Source organism: Aptenodytes forsteri, unplaced genomic scaffold, assembly GCF_000699145.1.
Source record: "Aptenodytes forsteri isolate BGI_AS27 unplaced genomic scaffold, ASM69914v1 Scaffold195, whole genome shotgun sequence".
NCBI lineage: Eukaryota > Metazoa > Chordata > Aves > Sphenisciformes > Spheniscidae > Aptenodytes > Aptenodytes forsteri.
The window spans coordinates 5,061,105-5,083,011 of NW_008795317.1; positions in this window are offsets into that span (position 1 = coordinate 5,061,105).

Consider the following 21,907-nt stretch of genomic DNA (forward strand, 5'->3'; position numbering starts at 1 on the left):
AGAACTATGAATGAAAGGCCAAAAAGATCATTTTATTTTATTCTGACTAGTTGTGTCATTCATCAGAGATGTATTGCAGATGGAGAAAAAGGAAAAACATTTTGTTGTCTTTCCCTTCTCCCTCTCCCAAAATTAATACATTTACAGGTGCTGTTGAAATATAATTCACATCTTTTAACCTCCATCTGTGTTATTTGCAGGAGTTATAATAACACTTCAGCAATCCTCTACTCCCATCCCCATGGAAACTGCCATCAAACTGCTAAAAATGGGATAGAATGCTTTAAACTAATCACTTTTCAATGGAGGAAGGCCTTTTATTTCTACAGCCGTTTCCATGGGATCAGAAGCCATTGCTGGTTGCCTAATTGTTTAAAATCTTGTCAAGTGCACAGACAAGTGCTCAGCCTTTTTAAATGTGACTTTTTTTTTTAACCAGGCTTCTAAAGCAGAATTTGTGAGCCTGATTCTTCTCCTATCCCACCAGTTGTCAGCCATCAAAAACTCACGAACTCAGTAGAGTTTCACTAGTTTGAAACCAGCATGGAAGAAGTTCCATCATTGAATTTTGGAAGAAAGTTTTCAGTGGGATGAATGAAAGAGAGAATATATTTTATTTTCATTCCACAAGGTAGCTCAGCACCGCTGTGAAAGGAAGAACTCCTGGGATGGTACTGTTGGCCAGCACAGGAAAAGGCTATGTATCAGGAGATGGAGGCTGCAATCACAAAGATCCAATAGAATTCCTTTGTGACTTTCTTTTCTCACCTATGCCACCTCTATATTAATTTCCTAATCTACAAAAATAAGAAAAATTAGAGTATCAGGTTCCATTGAGAAGAAGTGGGAAGTAATACTTCTGTCCTATTTGGATAGGAAAATACATCAATCATTTAAACTGCTAAAGGCACAGATCATCATTAATTCGAACAATGATACTAGCCAAGCAGAGGAGCATAAAAGAAGTCCAACTATACCCCAGTGTTTTACAAAGAAAATATTCTAGGAAAAAATGTTAATTATACAATAAAACTTTAAAAAGATGAAGTTATTTGGAACCTACAGTCCCGTATTCAGAATTATGACAAAGCATATCACGCCTATGAAAACATTTCATAACTTGTGAACAGGTCTATAGAGATGCAGTCAACTACATGGTTCTCCCCTATCATAAGATTATACTATCTTTTATTCCAAATGCATGAGAAATAGGATTTGAAAGTAATAAGTATGTGACTAAGTAAATGTCAAGAGAGAAAAAAAAGAGTAAAAAGCACCCTCACCTTCCACCACTGTTGCGGAGTTACACCCTGCGTGTTCCTGGAAGGATATAGTAATTAGGGACTCAATTTTTCAGAGGTGCTAAATATCCCTTAATGAGACCAGCTGCAATCATTAAAAACCTCATCAGCTTATGGGGATGGAAAGAGGAATGAGACCAAAGTGTCTAAAACGGTTACAGTCAACAAACTTTTTAGCTTAGTAGATATGTGACAGTGCTGTTGAACAGAGCTTTAATCTTGTTTAAGGGCCAGGACCTCCTGAGGTGCAGAAATGGGGTAATCAGATTGAGAACTTTGCCTGGAGCACCTTGTTTTGAGAGGTTGGTTGGATCTATTGGGCTTTACATCAGGACACTACTTTCTCCTCTGGATCTCCTGAAACCTTTGCGTTGATCTTAAGACTAGCAATTAGCTCTGGCACAGGACAGGTGCTATCCACACTTGAGAGCCAAAGTCATTGGAAACAGCTGATTTTGAAAACAGTTTCTTCAGAATAGTTCAGCACATTCTTATTTATCCTGGTGAGTTTAATTGTTAGAGCAGTAACTCAGTTAACAAAACTCGTCTAACCTTGGATTGTTTAGCAACAAAAATCAAATCAATTTCCCTACTGACCCTTGTATAACAAGTTTTATAAAGATTTTGTCTTCAGCTTTTCAGATAAAAGCAAAAGAAAGCCAAAGAAAGCCAGCCACGCTTTCTTCAAATTGATGTTAAATGATCAATTCCATTTTTCTGGAGATATGTGACCACTGGCTGTATCAGGCTCTTTACTCCCTTCTCTCAGGTCTTTTCTGGCCTTTCTTTCAAAGTCCTCATACTTTCATTCAGCCTCCTCCCAGACTTAAAATACCATGGCTCACTCTGTAAAAACTGCTCTTTTTTCTGGAAAGTGCACAGGAGCTGAGAGAAACTTACACTCCTGACTTATACTTCAGCTTGCCTTTGGATATTGTTTGTTTAGCCTGTAAAATGCCATACATCCCAATTCTGATGTACAAACTGCACAACAAAAAGCAATGCATTCTTTTTGCTCTCACAACTTACCTGGAAAGGAAAAATAGAACAGCATTACAATCCCCTAGTCAGTATTAAAAGTGGGGTAAATACTATAATATTTACTTTTCAATTATTCTATACTATTCCATATTTCTGTGATTCTGGAAAAGCTGATATTGAAGTAAATTAAAATTTTGCTCCAGGACTTAGTGTCAGAGGTTTTGCTCTTTATATTTCTTATTATTCATCGTATCCTCCTAGCAAGAATGCTGGTATTGTTTGCAGAAGTCATTTTTCTGAGTCTCATCACTATGGGTCTTGATATTGTTTTTATTAATTAGTAATCATTATGTATCAGGGTCTTGCTCATTTGTTCCATCTAGGAGATAATTCCTGTCCTCAGATGCCGTTGGTTTGAATAGGAGTCTTCTGCATACATCCAATTTTTTGTTTTTCCTGTTTGTGGGTTTTTGTTTTGGTTTAGTACTTGAAAAAAAAAAAAGATAAAATTAAAAAAACACTCTGGAAAAATAAATCGCATGTATGTAATGATAGAGTGTCCCCCCCAACTGGGTTATTTTGGGTCACATTTCATTTTCACATCAAGAAAAAACTGGATGAATAGTGAATGGGAAAGTATCATTATAATTGGAATCCTGCTGGTTTATGCAGGCCTGAACATCTGGAATAGGGTGGGAAAAGAGAAACAGAAGAGTGGGAAAGGCTGGATTCGTCTCACTAGACAAAACCAGGGAGTCTGGAAAGCACATGTAGTCTGGTTTCTTAAGTTACAGCGAAAGTTAGCACTCAGAAAAGAAAACGTTCAGCAATAAGCCCTTCCTCCCCACATATCTCATGTTCAGAAGTGCTCCTGTTCTCTCTTTGAAGCTATACCTCAGCCACCTCCATTAGTTACTTTCTATGAACGTGTGGGCTATTCTCCTCTGCAGGCCCCAGTGAACGCTTAACTGAGGTGGCAAAGTGATTCTTCTCCAGCCAGCCTCCTAGTTACAGATTAACAGGAACAGCCCTGGTACCATACAGCAATTTAGACAGGCAAACACATTCATTCATGTGACTGATAAAATGTGTTTGCTTTGTGTTAAAGAATCTATAAAAGCCTTTTCTAACACTGCTATTGAAAAAGTCATGGAGGTTTCATTAGTGGTAAACAACTTCAGTGCCTTATCTGGGTCACTATGGTGTTACATACATGGGTCTGCGCCCAGCAGCCTTTACAGCTCTTTGGAGGCTTCATCTTGGACTCCAGCTGAGCCCCCTGGTAGGGAAGGAGCAGAGGCCTGGCTAGTCTCCATAACTGTGAAAATCACCACCCCATCTCACAGATGAGAAGGGTAGCACATTGACCCCAAGGATGCAGGCCTGCAGTCACTCCACAGAGAGGACGAAATGCCTTCTCACTCCCACCTCTCCAAAGAGCTCCAAAGCACGCAGCCAAGCCATTTGTACGCTAAAGTCCAGAAGAGAGGCAATGCATGTCGTTTGCTAAATATGCGCTACAGGAAGAAGCCACAAGGCTACATTAGTATTCAAAGACAGTGACAGCGTGGTGATGTACACTGTCAGGAAGTATCACATAACCCAAGCACTATTATTTTTATTACCATTATTTTGTCATCTCCATCTTATTTAGCTCTCCACTTATACTTCCCAATCCATCATACAGCATAATTACATTCAATGAATGAGCTCTCAAGTTACATTACAAAAAGAAACTCATTCTTAGAAGTTTCTCAGCTGAGTCGTAAGCAATTAAAAACATCTCCGAGTGCTTCGTTTAATTTTCTTGAATGGGAGAAGTCTTAGAAGTAGGTAGAAGTAATTTCCTTTGCGGAAGGGCCATGAATTCATATTATGGCATATGAATAATGCATTGTTCCATTTAAAACATCTGAAGAGCCAGCACGGTCTGCTGAAAGCTGGACCTACTGGCAATATAAAGCAGGGGACTGAAGTTCTGCAAAGAAGTCAAACACAAGTAATGCAGTGCCGAGGAGCCCTGGAGTTGCCTCATCTGTCAGACACGGGGGGCCTATAGAAGAGGGGACCTCGTCTTGTTCCAGGCACAAAGCTGGCTGGAGAGATGTTAAAAAAAGTAACTTAATAAAACTAGTCTACTTCATGTAGGGCAAGTTATTTGTGTCTCTCAGCCACCATGAGCAAGGTCCAGATATTTCCCACTGAGAATAGAGGTCTGGTGAAAAAAATACTTCCCTCAGTGCTAGTGACGCTGAAGCAGCATATTCATCATAGTCAGCACTACAAGATTTTACAACTAACCCTTTCTAACCTATTTTATAACTAACTACTAACCCATTTTATAACTAACCCTTTGAGATCTTAGAACAGAGAACACATCAGGTGTATTAATTCTGCAGCTGCAATTCTGACTGTGTAGCTCTACCACCCTTAATCATAGAATCATAGAATCATTGAGGTTGGAAAAGACCTCTAAGATCATCGAGTCCAACCGTCAACCCAACACCACCATGCCCACTAAACCATGTCCCTAAGCGCCTCATCTACACGTCTTTTAAATACCTCCAGGGATGGGGACTCCACCACTTCCCTGGGCAGCCTGTTCCAATGTTTCACCACTCTTTCAGTAAAGAAATTTTTCCTCATCTCCAATCTAAACCTCCGCTGGCGCAACTTGAGGCCATTTCCTCTCGTCCTATCACTAGTTACTTGGGAGAAGAGACCGACACCCACCTCGCTACAACCTCCTTTCAGGTAGTTGTAGAGAGCGATGAGGTCTCCCCTCAGCCTCCTTTTCTCCAGGCTAAACAGTCCCAGTTCCCTCAGCCGCTCCTCATAAGACTTGTTCTCCAGACCCCTCACCAGCCTCGTTGCCTTTCTCTGGACACGCTCCAGCACCTCAACGTCCTTCTTGTAGTGAGGGGCCCAAAACTGAACACAGTATTCGAGGTGCGGCCTCACCAGTGCCTTAATGTCACTTTGTCTTTGCTGGGCTCAGTAATCCCTGGCTAACACGCTTACCTTAAATATACGGCCAAGAAACTGGGGAAATTGGTGCAGAAGTGTGTTTAGGACTGTAACTGGGTTTGGGATCTTCTCTTATTTCTGAGAAACAGTGTTCTTGTTAAAAAAAAATACAGCTATAAAAGCAAAATCTTTGTTCTGAATTAATGTTTGCATAATCAGGACTGACACTTTGGTATTTTTCTACTCGGGCTAATCTCAGCGCCTTCTGCAGAAAATATAACGTGATTCTCCACGATTTCCATTGGCTTTCTGGACAAAAGGTTCTTTGTGCACTGCAGGACCAAAAGCATTACATACAGTAAATATTTGAGCTGAAGGTGTGCTACTGATATGTTTGTACCCACTATCGTTATTTTCTGTTCATGTTGCTGGCTTGCATCCCACTTTGTGGCATAGTAAAGTAAATGACTGTTCACAAAGCTGTTGAGCAGGAACAAATCTGCTACATAATATACAAATTGCAACAGATGATTGCCACTTTAGACAATAAAAATATTATTTTTAATAGCTGGGAGAATGTAGGTTTCTTAGAATACAGAATATACTGTAATGACTAATAGGCTATTTTTGAATACTAGAATACCTTCTTAATTTACTTCAGCTCCACCTAGAAAGGTCAATATATAAAAATCGGGGAGAATAGGTTTCTTAGAATACAGAATATACTGTAATGACTAATAGGCTATTTTTGAATACTAGAATACCTTCTTAATTTACTTCAGCTCCACCTAGAAAGGTCAATATATAAAAATATGACCACTTCTGCAAACAGATGAAATTCTACCATGCTTATAGTGGGGCTCATCTCATTTAGCCTTAACTAACTAAAAGGTGAACAACCTTTAAGTTAGTCAACTAGATATTCCTACAATTGGATGACCAGCTTTGATAGAACACCTGTTACTTTGCCTCAATTTTAGAAGTCGCCAAAGCAACTGCTTCAGAGAGGTATGACTTGTAGACAGCTGAACTATATGAGATTAATTCATTCCTTAGCAGGGAAACACAAACACCAGTAAGTACTTACTACAGTTGGAGTACAATACCAGTGAGAATGAGAAAAAGAGACAGAAGATGGGTCTTTGTTAAAGAGGAATTTATTTCATGGTGTAGGGACAAACAAGTTAAATTTAAGTTACTTCTGCCACCATTACTTGCCTAAATCCACCTTTACCAAATCAATAGCCCTACTGAGATACCAGTGGTATTAGCTGAAAAGTTAGGTAAACAAAGCTGACAAAGTTGACAGCATGATATAACCCTATTCTTTTTTCAAATACCATGTGAATGTGAGTCTTATCATGTTCTTCTTCCAGTTAAATGCCAAAAACAAGCCAAAGATTTCAAAATCTTACCCTCTCATGACTTGAATATATACCCAGCCTTGTACATGGTGAATAAAAACTAAACCACGTGCATTAGATCATTTCAAGATCCAAATAAAAAGCATGCTTGAATTTCTAGCATGGATTTAACTCAGAGAATTCCTAATAGATATCTTGGAACAATGTCATACTATTTATTCTCCTCTTGTAGTTTCTGCAACTCCATTTCTGCAATATAATATAGCATTTCTAAGAATATAAAAATATTGTCCTCTTTGACTTTTTTGACACAAAAAATTGGTTATTCCTGAGTATTAACCCCTAAAATGAGATGATGGGAACTTCCAGCTGCCAGTCCAATGTATGTCTGAAAAATAACGTGCCCCATGTGGCCCATAATTCACCCTTATTCTACAAGATGTGCCCCAATGACTTAGCAGAACCTTCTTTGAATAAGAACAAAAGACATTGCCGTTAATTTAAGGACACCAACTAAAAACACTGAACTGGAACCAAAGATTGGACCAATAAATATTGTCCTCTATATTGATATTTCACTTAACAACCAGGGAATTTTTTAATTCTATTTGGGGACTTTTTCTGGAGAAGGAGGAAGAGAAGAAAAGCAGAGAAGGGGTAGGAGGTTTTTGGTTTTACTATGAGTTTTGGAATGGAGAGTTTTGAGCTAAATTGTCATCCGTTTTTTAAAGCACAAGCATAATTAACAAAATAGTTATAACAGGATAAAATTCTTTAATCAAAGCTGAAATAATTTCTAAGAGATGTATGATTCCACTAAAACAAAATGTATCAGCTTCCTCAAGAAATTACACGGTTAAGTTCTGTGGTGTAAGTTGTCACGGGATCAGAGGATACTTTAGGTTGGAAGGGACCTCAGGATTTCTCTAGTCCAACCTCCTGCTCAAAGCAGGCTCAGCCATGAGGTCAGACCAGAACGCTCAGGGCTATGATCAACTGGGTCTTGAAAACCTCAAAGGACAGAGACCGCACAACCCCTCTGGGCACTTGCTCCACTGCCTGACTGCCCTCATGGAGAAAAGGTTTCTCCCTGTGTATGGTTTGCTCCTCTCTTGTTTCAATAACAGAACACTCAGGGCTATGATCAACTGGGTCTTGAAAACCTCAAAGGACAGAGACCGCACAACCCCTCTGGGCACTTGCTCCACTGCCTGACTGCCCTCATGGAGAAAAGGTTTCTCCCTGTGTATGGTTTGTTCCTCTCTTGTTTCAATAAATGTCTGTTGGGTCACATCTTCCCACCATGCGCTGCTGTGCATAGCCTGGCACCACCCTCTCAATAACCTTCCCACAGGCACTGGGGGGCTGCTCTTGGTCCACCCTTGAAGCTGCCTCCGCCCCAGGCTGAACATCCATTATTTATTCACAGCAAATCCATGATCTGTAATACAAATCATCATAAATCCTCCTGCATTCGGCCCACACAGAGCTTCAGCTGACATTGCCCCTAAGAGCATCAATCAAGGAAAAGGCTTACCACTGACATGGAAGCTCCAATCTCTCTGCTTCCCTCAGATGAACCAAAAAATTACTCTAATTCCTAATTTCACTTTCCTTCATCACAGCCGCCAGCAGCACCTCAGGCATGCTGTGAGGACCAATGACTTTCTTGTGCTACATAAAAACATGCTGCAACTATGGGGTATTATTATGGCTATAAGAGTAGCAAATTGATTGTACAACACAAACTGTCCAGTATCAGATTGCATTACAGCTTCCCAATACCAAGAATATGCACCCGATGAGAGAAAAGGTAGCACGAAAAGTCTGCTACAGTTCAGACAGGCACGTTAGCCGTGCAAAAACGATCTTTTACTGTGAGTGTAGTCTAATGCACAATTTCACACCTTTCTAACCACCTCTAGAGAGACTTCAAAGACCTAAAAACTTTGAGATCCTTTGGAGGATATGAGGAATGTAATGATGAGTTTTCTAATGAGTACAAATTTTTCTAGCCTATTGTACAAGGTCTTAGTATATATTATAAAGGAAATGGTCTCGGTGAATGCTTTTTGACTTGCTCCACCACGTCAGCCAGCCACCCTTAGGTAACCAGCTCCCTGCTAAACCAGACACAGATGGCTTCTGCACTGAGGCAGACAAGGCACTTTCTTGCATCCCGTTCCACCACCTGGTTCAGAAATATGGTAACAAGCAGCCAGGGATACAGTCACATCTGAATTTGCCACAGCCATTTTTTCTACTGTGAATATTTGACGATGATTCAAGTATAACCAAAATATGGATACATTCATGCACATAAGAAGCACAAAGCAACAGTAAAACAAAAGTAGTTCACATCCTGCCATTAAGGTGCTGGCCTGAAATTTCAGTTTAACTCCACATCTCACATTTTTTAGCATGATCCTATGTAAATCATTCAGTCTCTCTATGCATTTGATTCTTACCTGCAAAAGTGATTTAAAAATATCCCTTTTGCTGTCCACTCTTTGTTTGTTGTTGCTCTTTTATACTGTCAACCCTTTGGGGAAAGGACCATCACTTTCTCCTTGTAAGAGCTACAGGATTCGAGAGTAAATCCAGTTCAAGTAGATGTTAATTTGGAAGGGCCTTAGATCCTAAACTTAGGCAGGATAACTGCATAGCACTCAGCAGAAACCAACTGCCTGAGTTTCCATCCCAGTTTTTGGGCAGGGTCTTTAGTCTGCTCTGAGCAACACTTCTCACTCTCCACAGCACTCAGCTTTACCCCATACCTACATGAGCTGCAGTCACAGTTTAATTGGTGCTCTAGGCAATGATGTTACACAAGGTCACAGCACACGTTATACCCGAAGCAATGTGGAAACCTGAAGATGAATGTGGAAACACAGGATACAAACAGTGTAGCAATGGCATAAATTATCTGCTAAGATTAACTCTACAGTTATAGCCTGTCAGCATTCCACTGGTCACTTAACGAGAAAGGACAATTTAGGAATGCTGTCAGCATTCACAAAACCATTTGTAGTTCTGAACACATTTTTTATTGGAGCTATGAAATAAAGTTACTCTGCAGCAATACTTCAAGAGAACATAATGAACAAATAAGGTGGCAGGAGCAACAGGTTTTGGTGACATATAACATTTAACACTCTTTTGATAGTCTGAGCACACGTAAGGAAAACAGAACTTAGCCAAAAAAGCAATTAAAGCTTCAAGCCAAATCCTCTGTGGGCATAAATCAGTTGCACTATTTTATACAAGGTGAAGAGCTGGCCCTGAAATGAATTTACCCTGCTGCTGTGTTATCAAAGAGCTTCTATTCGCCTCTCTCGCTCACCAGCACTTGAAAGGAAGCATCCCATGAAGTATATGCCAGAATCCACACGATATATCTCATTGCATTTCCTCATCATATCCCCTCTGCTGATGACCTCTGGACCCTTCCTTTCAAATCCTCTGTGTTCTGATACCCCCACTGCACAAACATGGTTACCTATTTCCTACAGAAATAAACTTTGCTCAGTAACCATGGACATAGTTTATCCAGTCAGGAAAACACACAAAACAACTGTCCATTGTGAAAAAAATGAAAACGCTCCTGTTCCCATTCAGTGACCCCATCCCCACTGACACCAGAGCAGCAATTTTTCTTATCTGAGGAAACATGACCACATGGGAGAAGATTACGCGCTGGAATATTGCAGTCACATTGAGCAATGCCTTTCTTTTTCCTCTTCTGTAATCACAGTACTGAAGGATAGATCTGACAGGATTTTATTGACACAGACTTTTTATAGATCCAGTTAAAAGGTCCCCAGACACTCATTCAGCTTCCTGTACATATAGTACGAAAGCACTGCAGAATCATTGTTAGTGAAAATACATTTTGCTGTGAATAGGCAGGGGAGGAGAGAGGGGAATTCCAAAAGACCTTAACAGACATCACTTCAGTACAGCACACTACCTGTGTTAGTTTGCCATAACCAAACAGAAGTACTTTCTCTTATCATTAAGGGAATTGTAAGACATGGCCTCAGTTCTTAGCCTTAATCTATCTGATCTTTGGCATATGTCTCCTTCACCTCATTTCCCTATCTCAACAATAAAGACTGGTTCCTTCACTTCATCTATCTTGTCAAATTAGACATGTACACTAACCCTTTCACCCTACATAATGTGGTTGGAATAATGTAAGAGAGCCCTAAAAGCCTCATATATAGCCACAAAAAGATTCCTGCAGTGAAACACAGAAGCCACAAAGCTACTTACAGAAGTAACATACTACATCACGTAACAGCCTGATCTCGAACCTCCAGAAATACATACACTAATTATATCTTTAATTTTATGCAATTTGAGATCCTTAGCTGAAGAATTCAGCCAACTATCACAGTAATAGCACCAATACTAGTTAAAGTTGGAAAATAATTTCTTCCTTAGCCTTTAGGTTTCACACATTTATCCACTTTTGAAGCTGACTTTTTTTATGCTTTAGGGTAAAAACAAAACAAAACACAACACCAGTACATCTTGCTAAAATGGGAGCAAATTCCCAACAGCTTTTGTGCTATGGAACAGTGGGAAACAAATATACACACACACTTTTCCTATTGTAATGAAATTCTAACCATACTTGTTTTTGAATAGGGCAACAGCAAAAACAGCTGAAGTTTGAAATATGACACTCAGCACACGTATTGTCCTGAACAAGAAGTACACGGCGTGCTGTGTTTGAGGAAGACACAGGTTTTGCTTTTTTTTCTTCAGTACTAATTGGCTGAAAAAAAAATCCCTTCCCATTTTAACAGAGCCTAATAAAGCCGTGCCTTTTTGACATCACAACAGTTACTTCTGCCCAGATTGACAAGCTCATGGGCTGCTGAAAAGATTTGTGTGAGGGAAATGTTCATACATGGATAACATCATACTGTCTGATTCATAAAATGACAGAAACCTGAGTAAAATCACCTAAAAGTGGTCACTGATCCATAACACAGACCAAAGCTTGGCTCTGGCAGCTCAGGCTTAACTCAGTCTAAATCTCAGATGTAGTCAGAACACCTATTTCTTCTGGAAAAACTTGTGATCATCCGTGTACTTCACTCTGCCCTGAATTGCCTTTGTACCCAGCTGGAGGCCTTCCTTCCCCTTCTCCAGTCATGAAAGATTTGGAAATGATGTTTCTGGACGTCCCACTTCCTTTGTAAGTAAGTTCAAAGCCTCCTTCCTACTATTCCGTGCAGAGAAAGAAATGCTGTTTTTCACTGGATACTGCTGCTACCACCTTCAACTACCTACAGAGTGCAACTCTTCTGCAAAACAAACAACCTCTACAGTATTCTTCTAGCCCTTAACCTATTTATGGCCACATTTATGCCTTCATCTCTGTGACCACTATAAGGCCACAGCTGTAGTGTACAAAGTCTGATCTGTCTCACGGTGAGAGTGATCCCAGGGGAACCTCCTTTTCCTTTGGATCAATGATTTGGATCAGAGCAGCATGGCTATATGGGCCATTTATGTGCAGCATATACCATGTGGACCATCAGGATCCCAGGCCATTATCGGATGAAACCACAGGTGCTGAAGGTTACATGCAAGACAGCAAGCCAAAACAATGCCATGCCTTAAAGGATTTGGAGCTTGGTCATGCGTAATCCAGGAACATGGTCATATAAATCTCACAATTTATGGGCACCTGCAGGAAGCAGGCTGGCATGGCAGATATCCAGGGACAGATAGAGTTTTCGGACAGGACTAGGGTAGATGCCCAGGGCGTGGAGGGCCGCAGGTCTGATATTTAGGACCTATGTCTCTCTAGAGAGATCAAGTGCAACTCAGATACAAAGGCAGACAAGAGCATTCATTACAATCTAGATGAGTCAGAGCAATCTGTCCAGGCAGAAACAGGAAAGGGGACATATTTACAGGGTTGTGAGTGTGTATATCACTCTTACTTGATGTTGTCTTTTAGTCATGGAAGCTCCTCAAGCCTAGTGATGCTCCATAAATAGTTGTGACTTCCCCCCCACCCTGCAACCATATTTACAGGGTTGTGAGTGTGTATATCACTCTTACTTGATGTTGTCTTTTAGTCATGGAAGCTCCTCAAGCCTAGTGATGCTCCATAAATAGTTGTGACTTCCCCCCCCCCGCCCCAACCAGTCTAACAACACTTCGCAAACTCCGTTTCGCCTGTTCCATGCAGCACCACAGTGAAACCTCAACAGTGCATGGTCTTTCACTCCCAGTTCTTAGTTGGTTAAGTTTTCAGTTTAGCAGATTCAAAAGATTTCTAATACTCATAATTTAACATTGCAACAAGCCAAAACCCAGGTTCTAACCACAAAAACAGACACCTCATGCGTGCCGCCCTAGCTTTCCAGCTCAAATAATTGTCTGTGACTGCCAACACAAGACACGTGAGTAAGACACTGGCACTCAAGTGTGTACTGCAAGATCAGTTATCAGGGTTTGCAAGCTTTTCTCAGCAGCGGGGAAGGCAGCCATCATTTTCCATGTCTGCAGGATTTCAGCAGAAACAAGCCTCTTTAACTTCATGAAGAAGACATAGCTTTTCAGCCTTACACAAGGTGTCATGTATATCATTATAGCAGTGCTGCCTGAATACAATCAAAAAATGTAGAGATAAGTGTCCACTGCCTCTCTCTTTCACCTTCCCATTTCCCATCCTCTAGTCACCAATAATTTTAGCTAATCCTAGCTAGACTTTCTGCTCCCTCTTGGTTACCTTTGAAACTGTTTCTAAGAAGGTCTTGTCCACCACCACCATTTGGCCTACACCAAAATCCTAACACCTCCTTGCAGTCCTCAGTCTTAGACGTGTGGCATTGCTGTGAGTCCAGGATAAAAGTCCAAGTCCTGATGCTTATGCTGAAGCTTTCCAAATTAAGAGAAAAAAGTATTTTTCTTACCTGTAGATCTTCCCAAGCCTTAAAAATACTTGTGAGGACTGCATGTCAGAAAAGGATCAGGACTTGAATCTCTGAGGTATACTAGGACAACTGCATTCTTCATCTGCTGAAACATGTCATTCTAAGGCATCCACTATGGCACAGCCCTTAGCCAGACTACAGGTTTAAAGGCAAGAAGTGATGCCAGGGATGCTGGCAGGTGGTGTCCCAAGGCTGTGTCAGAGAACAGAGAAATGGCAGCTTGGTGAGGTCACAGAGGTGATCTTTGACGTCTACCATTTTCAGCCTTCAGCCAATACCAGGTTGGTGGCAACACATGACAAAAATCCTGGGGATGAAATACAGTGCTGTAGCAAGTGCCACAACTATCACTTGACATCTTGATTTTTGCCAGCAAAATGCACACTCCACCATGACCCTACAGGTTGTAGCTGCACCAGGGATATAGAGAAAAAAAGTAGGCAAGGTCATTAAGGAGAAAGATGTAGTCCACTCATTTCTGTGATCTCTCCAAGGTCAGCTAGAACGGATGTCTCCTCCGTGCAACTTTCCATAGCTACAAACAAGTTACTGAAGCTCAGACATCATACATTCTACCCTATCTGCCATCACTGAAGGATACAGAAAGAGCAGAACTGTTTTGCAATGGCTCACAGATTGATGAAGAAAAACACTCTCCTGTTAATAGAGAACCTCACCAGGTCTACAACAGAGGGAGTGGAGACGTGCATACTTTCAGTTCCCCTGGAACAGATGGGGTAAGCCAGATAGGCCACCCCTGGCCTTCACACATCACTGTTTTGCAGACAGCTTGGGCAACTATCTTTTACAGTTTTCCATACTTCTCAGCAGGCTCCAACCCTTGACCTCATGATATCAGGTCTTGTCCATAGACACTTAGAAATCAGGAATTGCTAGCTTCTGTTGCTGAGTGACAACTGCATGGTCAATGCCATGAACACAGTGCTTACCATCATAGCAGATACAGAGTAGGCTGTCATGCACAGCTTTCAGTATTCTCAGTAATCATTCCAGCCTTGAAACACAGAAGCAAACTTTACTAGCCAAATTTTCTTTATATCTTCCCCATTCATCCTCACCTGACATGATTAAAAATTCAGGGTATAATAGATCCATACCTATGTTTTTATCCACCATTGGCAGAAAGCTTAATTTTCCACGGACCTGGAGAGACACGTAAGTGTTACAGAAATGGTAAGAAGTATCCTATAATTCTCAGGTCTACTCCTGTTGATAATGGTTAGTACCTCTGTAACACAGACTGAAAGCAGGGAAGTCTCAATCCTAACGTACTGCATAATCTGCAGAAGGCATTAGTCTTGTCTCTTCCTGGTTTTCCTCTTGTGCTGACCTTGGAAACAGAAAATCGGGCTGCAGAGGCAATCGCTCACACTAATCAACCCCAAACTCATAAAGCAAAGGAACACTTCTTCCATCAGGCACTACTGAAGCTCAGATTCAAATATGTCTCAGTACCAAGCTCTTGCTGCAGCACCCAGCTTCTTCAGTTCGGGAGCTGGACCTATGTCTTGCTTTTAATACCAAAAATGCCCATCAAACTGTACATAGGTCCTTACATACAGCAGATTTCTCAGAGCCATGGAATTACCTGGGCTTTTGCAAACCAGCATGGCATAGAGTCTTTTGTTTAAAATATAGCACGCTCCCTCATTGCTGAAAGACAGCGTTTTGATAAGACAATCTTGATAATTCCGAATGGAAAGTTCTTAGAAAGAGATATTAAAGACTACTTAAGCTGGTGCTTCTTCTTGAACTTACTGGGGGATGAGGATGTTCATCACTTTGCATATTTCCCCTTATTGTACAGACACGACTGAAGAACAAAAGTGTGCTCACTAAATGATTGTAAAACTCCATTGTTCCTTACAGAGTTTTAGCACAGTTTTCACAGAGGGGGATTGAGGGGAAGGTTGTTAGGTTTTGGCTGGAAAACCGTATTTCAGAACAATGCTAATCAAACTACTAATGACTATCCCATGGATAAGTGTGGCCAGTATTGTTCTTTGCAAAAAAAAAGTACCAGCACTGTTCAGAGACACTGAACTAGGATTCTTTTGGCTACAATTGACAGTGGAACATGTTGGTACATAACACCATTCTGATGGAGAAGGCCTAATGCTTTGGATGTTTACCTGAACATTACTGGTACCTCCTCACTGGAAACAAAGCTATCAGAAATGCTGCTTTTTGCCAGCCTTTCCTCCATTCCAAGCAAATATGATAGACTGCAAGAACAACTTTTCAGTTCCAACTAAATGAGCAACAGGTCAGCTCTAAGTATAATAACTATAAGCTCTAGGCATAATAATACAATAAGACATTTCTAAACATCCAAAAGATTGTGTTTCATTAATAAACTGCTTTAAATGCTATTTAAGCAAACTTATCCACCACTAATACCAATGTTGATATTGCCCTGGATTTATAATGCATTTTCAAAGGTCATTAATATTGTCATCATCAAATATCCAGCATTTCTTCTCTGAAAGGAGAGGATTTTTGTTTTCTTATATTTGTTCTGATAGTATCAAAGAGAAACATTTCGAATTTTTTTCTGCAAACACTTTTGACTCTCTGTTCTAATTCAAGACAAAAATAAACTACATATATTCTGAAACCTCAAACATCCCACCAAGCAGGAGCTCAGTTTTTTAAGTTATCTTCATCTACTGTAAAGACAAACTATTTTGAATGTTTCTAGGAAGATTCCTAAATGCAAGTTAGCTTGTGCTACCAGAACACTTGGTGTTATGGGAAGAGAATACCAAACACAAAACAGGCAATGTTCCACGTGCACCCTTTTCTTGCCTTCAAGATATGGCAAATGCTTCTACTCTGTCCACCATACTGACACCATAACTTCATTCTGGGACATATTCATCCCACCGTTATCATAGCTAGGCATCGAAGCAGTTGCTGGGCTTCCTTTATTTGCTCCAGCTATAAAGGAAGGAAACATTACTTCTCCTGTGGGGAGCCCATACTGATGTCCCTAATGAACACCCTCTAAGCCACCTGGGAGGATCCCAGGGATGCTGGAGACAGAAGTGCAGAAGGCCTGGAGCAGGTTGTAACGGTTGCTATTGTAGCAGGTCTAAGCACAGATGGTGGCATCAGGTTCCTGCAGCCTCACATCGGACTGATCCTGAACACAGACCTATTTATGAAGGCAATATGACTTATTTTCACACCAGTTCTCACTCCCTAATCTAATCTCTCCTCTCTAAGAAGGGTGTTTCCATCTAGAGTCCTCTGACAGATCACAAGGTAGCAAGGGAACATACTCATTTTAACACTGAAATTCTACAATAAACCAGATGCACTGATGAGAGCTATCACTGAGCGGGAACATCCCAGGCCAGTAACTTGGCATAATTACCCTCAGTATGGTGGGTAGCGGCACTCACATCTACCTCCATTCTGATCTCTACCTTGTTTACAAGTAGTAATCTTACTACAGTCTGAGAGGAGTGGCAATAACATCTACAGAACAAGACTGGATGTATCAAATATTTACTTAAAAATCATTCTAAAATGCATTAAAGGTGAGATGCACAAAAAGGTGAGAAAATCTGAATAGGACATCCTAACAAGACTTCAATAACTACTGAAAAAAATCAGCACTCTAAGGAAATAGGATTAAAATTTGAAAATGTAAGTTCTTTCCCTGTGTTTTCAGGTTGTTTTAAAATCAAATTAAAAAAAAAAAAAAAAAAAAAAAAAAAAAATCTGAATAGGACATCCTAACAAGACTTCAATAACTACTGAAAAAAATCAGCACTCTAAGGAAATAGGATTAAAATTTGAAAATGTAAGTTCTTTCCCTGTGTTTTCAGGTTGTTTTAAAATCAAATTAAAAAAAAAAAAAACAAAAAACAAAAACCCGAAAAAACTTCCTGATCACTTTGAATAGTTTAAACCAAAACATCATGGACATCCAAGACTCACGGACATCACCAGTTGAAGACTGGATTCATTTTCTGGTGTTTTTCTTGGAACTAGGATGAAGTTGAAAATTAAATGCTCAACAGCTTTGCTCAGGAGGAGTAAGGTCTGTGGGACTTAAAGCCTAATGCATCAGACACTCAATAAAGAGTGGTAACTGAGATGCCCACTTGACCACAGACCTTTGGCTCACTCAACAGACACTGGAAAAGGTATTACAGAACTTGCAGACTCTTGCAAAAATTCTATTTTGGAAGGCAAATACTTCAGCCTCACACAAGTTTAGAAAAATAACTAGGCCAGTACAAAAGGATGTTTACTGTATTATATTCCCTTTTAAACGTGAGCCTTGTTTCTTTTATTAAAATAACAGTATGTGTGTGCTTTATCTAGGTTAAGTTATCATTTCGTCAACAAACAAGTACTGTACATCCCACCCACCCAACTTTGGAAATATCCCAAGTAGCAGAAAATAACAGCAGTAAAGGAACATCTCAGCTTTATTATTTGATTTTTCTGAAGTGCATCTTCTGTGCAACTCGCATGCTTTGCCCATAACACCCTCGGGAGCAGTCAGGGTGGCTACAAGAATAACAGAATCTGTCTCATGCTTGCCTTCACCCACTTGGCTGTCTCACAGGCAATCCAAGGCTTGACACACCAAGTATATTCATGAAGTCTATAATAAGCTCAAAAGGGCATACTCCAGCCATTTCTGAAGCTGCTATTCTGGCTTACTTTCAGCACGGCAGGTAGGTCAGGTTTTGATAGTATATAGCACAGATATATATATGTTATGTGTGATATGAAGCTGTTGTTCATGAAGAAGTGGAGGATGGACATCAACATGGTACTTAGTCATTCATAGAGCTAAGCTTTCTTTATTGAGAAAGGTGTCACAAGGCAAGAGAACAGGAGAGTACAGGGCCACTTCAGCTAAAGCAAAAAGATAATGCAAAACCTGAAGTTCTAATCTAAAATGCATAAGTCGGTGTCTAAGGAATAGTATGTACATCCTATTGTATGCTATACCAACTGGAATTTTCTTCATTCAGAAGGCTCTTGCTTCATTCTTCACATGAATATAGTTCTACATGGTATTCATCAGGGAGGATCACACTTAAGTCAGAGGAACTCCACTGAGGCAATGGAGTTACACCAGTTGAACTGTGGTGTGAAAGAGACATTGACAACAGGGTCAAGCCTTGTGTTTAAATCAGTCCACCACAGACAACCTTGTGCATAATAGCCAAGGGTATAGCACATTAAAAATACATTGTGAAAAGAGAAAAAATGCCGTGCTTTATTTTGTAGCTACCAAAACCTCCTTTTTCTCCTTTGCCATGTGCAAGTCATTGCTAGAAGAGCCTCTTTGTTCAGGCCAAGAAGGCTGGCATGAGGAAAGGGAGGTGCCTGGTCCCTAAACATGAGATCCCATTAATATTACTGATAGACTATTCTTTAAAGAGATCCATCTGTTTCTTATTTGGCATATTCAGAATAGTAGCTTGTTACATTTTTACAAGAATTTGTGTGATCCAAGAAAAGCAAAACCTCATGTAATGAAAGAAAAAGAGAGAATACTTATTAAAGAATCCCATCCATGCTGTACAACTTAAACATCCATCTCCAAAATAGCTTCAGCCTGTTCCATTCGCAGCTGTCAAATTTCTTTGCTTCAGGGGGAAGAGGGGTGGAAGGGGGGTAGAAGGCTACTTATTTCCCTTCAATTTTCCAAAATATGCATAAAAGTAACATCTCCTAAGTCCACAATAAATCTTCTCTTCTTGCAAGTCAGTATGAAATGCTGCCCTTCATAGCTGTATTACAAACAACAGGTTCCTTCAGTCAAACTCCTAAGCTGCCCCTGCAAGAATTTAAGCTGAAGGCAGGAGCTGAGGTATGATGAAGTCAGGTCAGGACCAATCTATAATAGTAGGTATCTTTGTTTGGATAACAACAGTTGCAAATATTATTCTGAGCTGAGTGTGGAAGTATAGAAGACATGCTGCCAAAGGTGGGAAAGAAAAAAATGTCCCAATGTACAGACTGGGTTTTTCTTCAAGTATTAAGAATATGATTTCCTAACAACAGAAAGGGCTTGTATTCAGCTTGTAGTATATATATAAGCTTGTTCAAATGCCTGAAATAGTCAGGAGCATCATTTTTTAGAGAATGCAGCCAATATAAAGTTATTCAGAATCCAGTGCTTCTGTTTTAACCTAACAAAGAATTAAACGTAACTATTCACGCTATTTATCAGCACTGCCCCTTATCCTGGCTGGTACTTAAATCAACATTACAAAATGTTATATGCCTTCCTGATTTATGAAGTCATTTAACTGTATTCTCAATTTTGAGGATGAATATTATCTATTGACAACATCTATGCATAAGTATTTATATAATATTTAATATATTTAAGTAATGCAATGACAGGATGAGGTTGCAACAACCAAATCTACTTCTGAACCAACAGACAGTGAGAATTCAAGATATAAATATGATCAGAGTAAAAATTTAGTACTAAGACTAGGCTCCTGAGAGGTCATTCGATTTTCAGAGGCAATATTATTTTCAGCAAGGTTTCTATGTACGATGATGCCTACCACTCATTTTATGCAGCTGTAGGTTCAGGACGGTGCCACGAGTCAGCTGTAAGCAGTAAAGTAGATAATGCAGTTAAATGCCATTACCATTAACCTCCAAATAATTGCCTTTTTTTAATTGCCATATAACTGTACAGAAGAAGCGTTATTCTTCTTTTTATAGAGAAGTACTTATCCCATAGTCATGAAGAAAGATATTAAAACTGGTGCCAGATAGAAGCTGATGAAATTTTCCTGAGTCTGCAGATGCTCCAAACACAATCAGCAAAATCAAATGATCATCAGGATTCAGAAACAAGAATTGCCATTGAAACAAATGATTTTAGCAGCGGAACCACAAGCTGATGTGCTTCTTTTTCAGTTTCAGAATGAAAGAGCAGTTAGTCACTTTCACGGTGCTCAAGAGATGCACGAAAACCAAATCTCCTCTGCCTTCAACTGCAAACTGCTTGTGCCCAACAGAAAGCAGCATGCAGTCCTGCCCCCCATCACAAGCCTCCACTCCTGCCTCAACTCCAAGCACAAAGGGCAGCACCACAAGCCCCTGTTGCTCCCTACTCCACTGCCAAAATCTCTCCATTGATCTTCTACAATACACTGGTGCTCTGTCAGTCCAAAAATAACACTGGTGTTATGCTTCAAATTTGGGATTTAAAACAATACAAAATTAACTGGATACCAAAAGGGTGCTACTAATTAGCACAGTCAGCAAAGGATGAAACTCAGAGTGTTCTGTTACATGAAGGCTAATACACGAGTAGGGCATTTAATTTTGGTAAGACATTTAGCTAATGGGATATTCCACTAGCTGCTCTTTGTGCGTTGCCAGTTTGCAATATGGGTGGAAGGAGGTCCTGGCACAGAAAATAGAAAAGAACTCTGGTTTCCTAAGCTGGAAGGATAATGGGATGCATCTTTCAAAACTATTGCTTGGAAAAAGATGCATCATGAAGCACCATCCCTCTCTGGAACTACAGAGAAGTGCTGATGCTTTGCAGAGGCCACCGCTAATTCCTCCAGCTCAGAAGAGTGCTTCTGATAATATGCAGGATATACAAACACACTGAAAGGGAGAAAATGTATTTCCCTTCAGCTGTCAAGCAATGAAGACATCTTGATCCCAGAGACAGTGTTAATCAGTCTCCAGATGGACCTCAGACTACTTGTTACGATTTCAAAACTTTGCTTTAAAAAAAAAGGAAAGAAGAGTAAAGAGAGACCTGAGAATGCATCTATATCTTAAAGTGTATCCTTAACGCCATCTGAGCTTCAGAATGGTTTGTGCTGGAACTTACTGTGCTGGAAGCCCCACTGAAGCCAGGCATCCCCAGACAAGGCCTTCACCATTTTTGTTGGAAAACTTGTGATACAAGCTATTATGTAAAGATAATATCTGCATCAGGAAATCTCAGCTCTTTCTCAGCTAAGCCTGAAACAAAAGAGTAGAGCTATTTCAAGTCTGAAAAGCTGTAAACCTGTACTTAATTTCAGAAAGCTGACGTTTTAAAATTTCACTTTTGGTCCAGCTGCGTTATTGTCATACAGCACACCAGAGTCATGTACTTAAGGGAATACACTACAACAAAGGTAAGATAAAAGGCAGTTTCCAATACCTGCTTTCATCGGAAGCATGGTTCATTCCTGAGAACAAAGGACAGCACCTCTGCTACAAGGAGCCCTTTCCTTCTGGAGGCCCATGCTGCCTCACAAGAATATATTGTTAGAAAAGGCTGCATCTGCTGTATCTGGACACAATG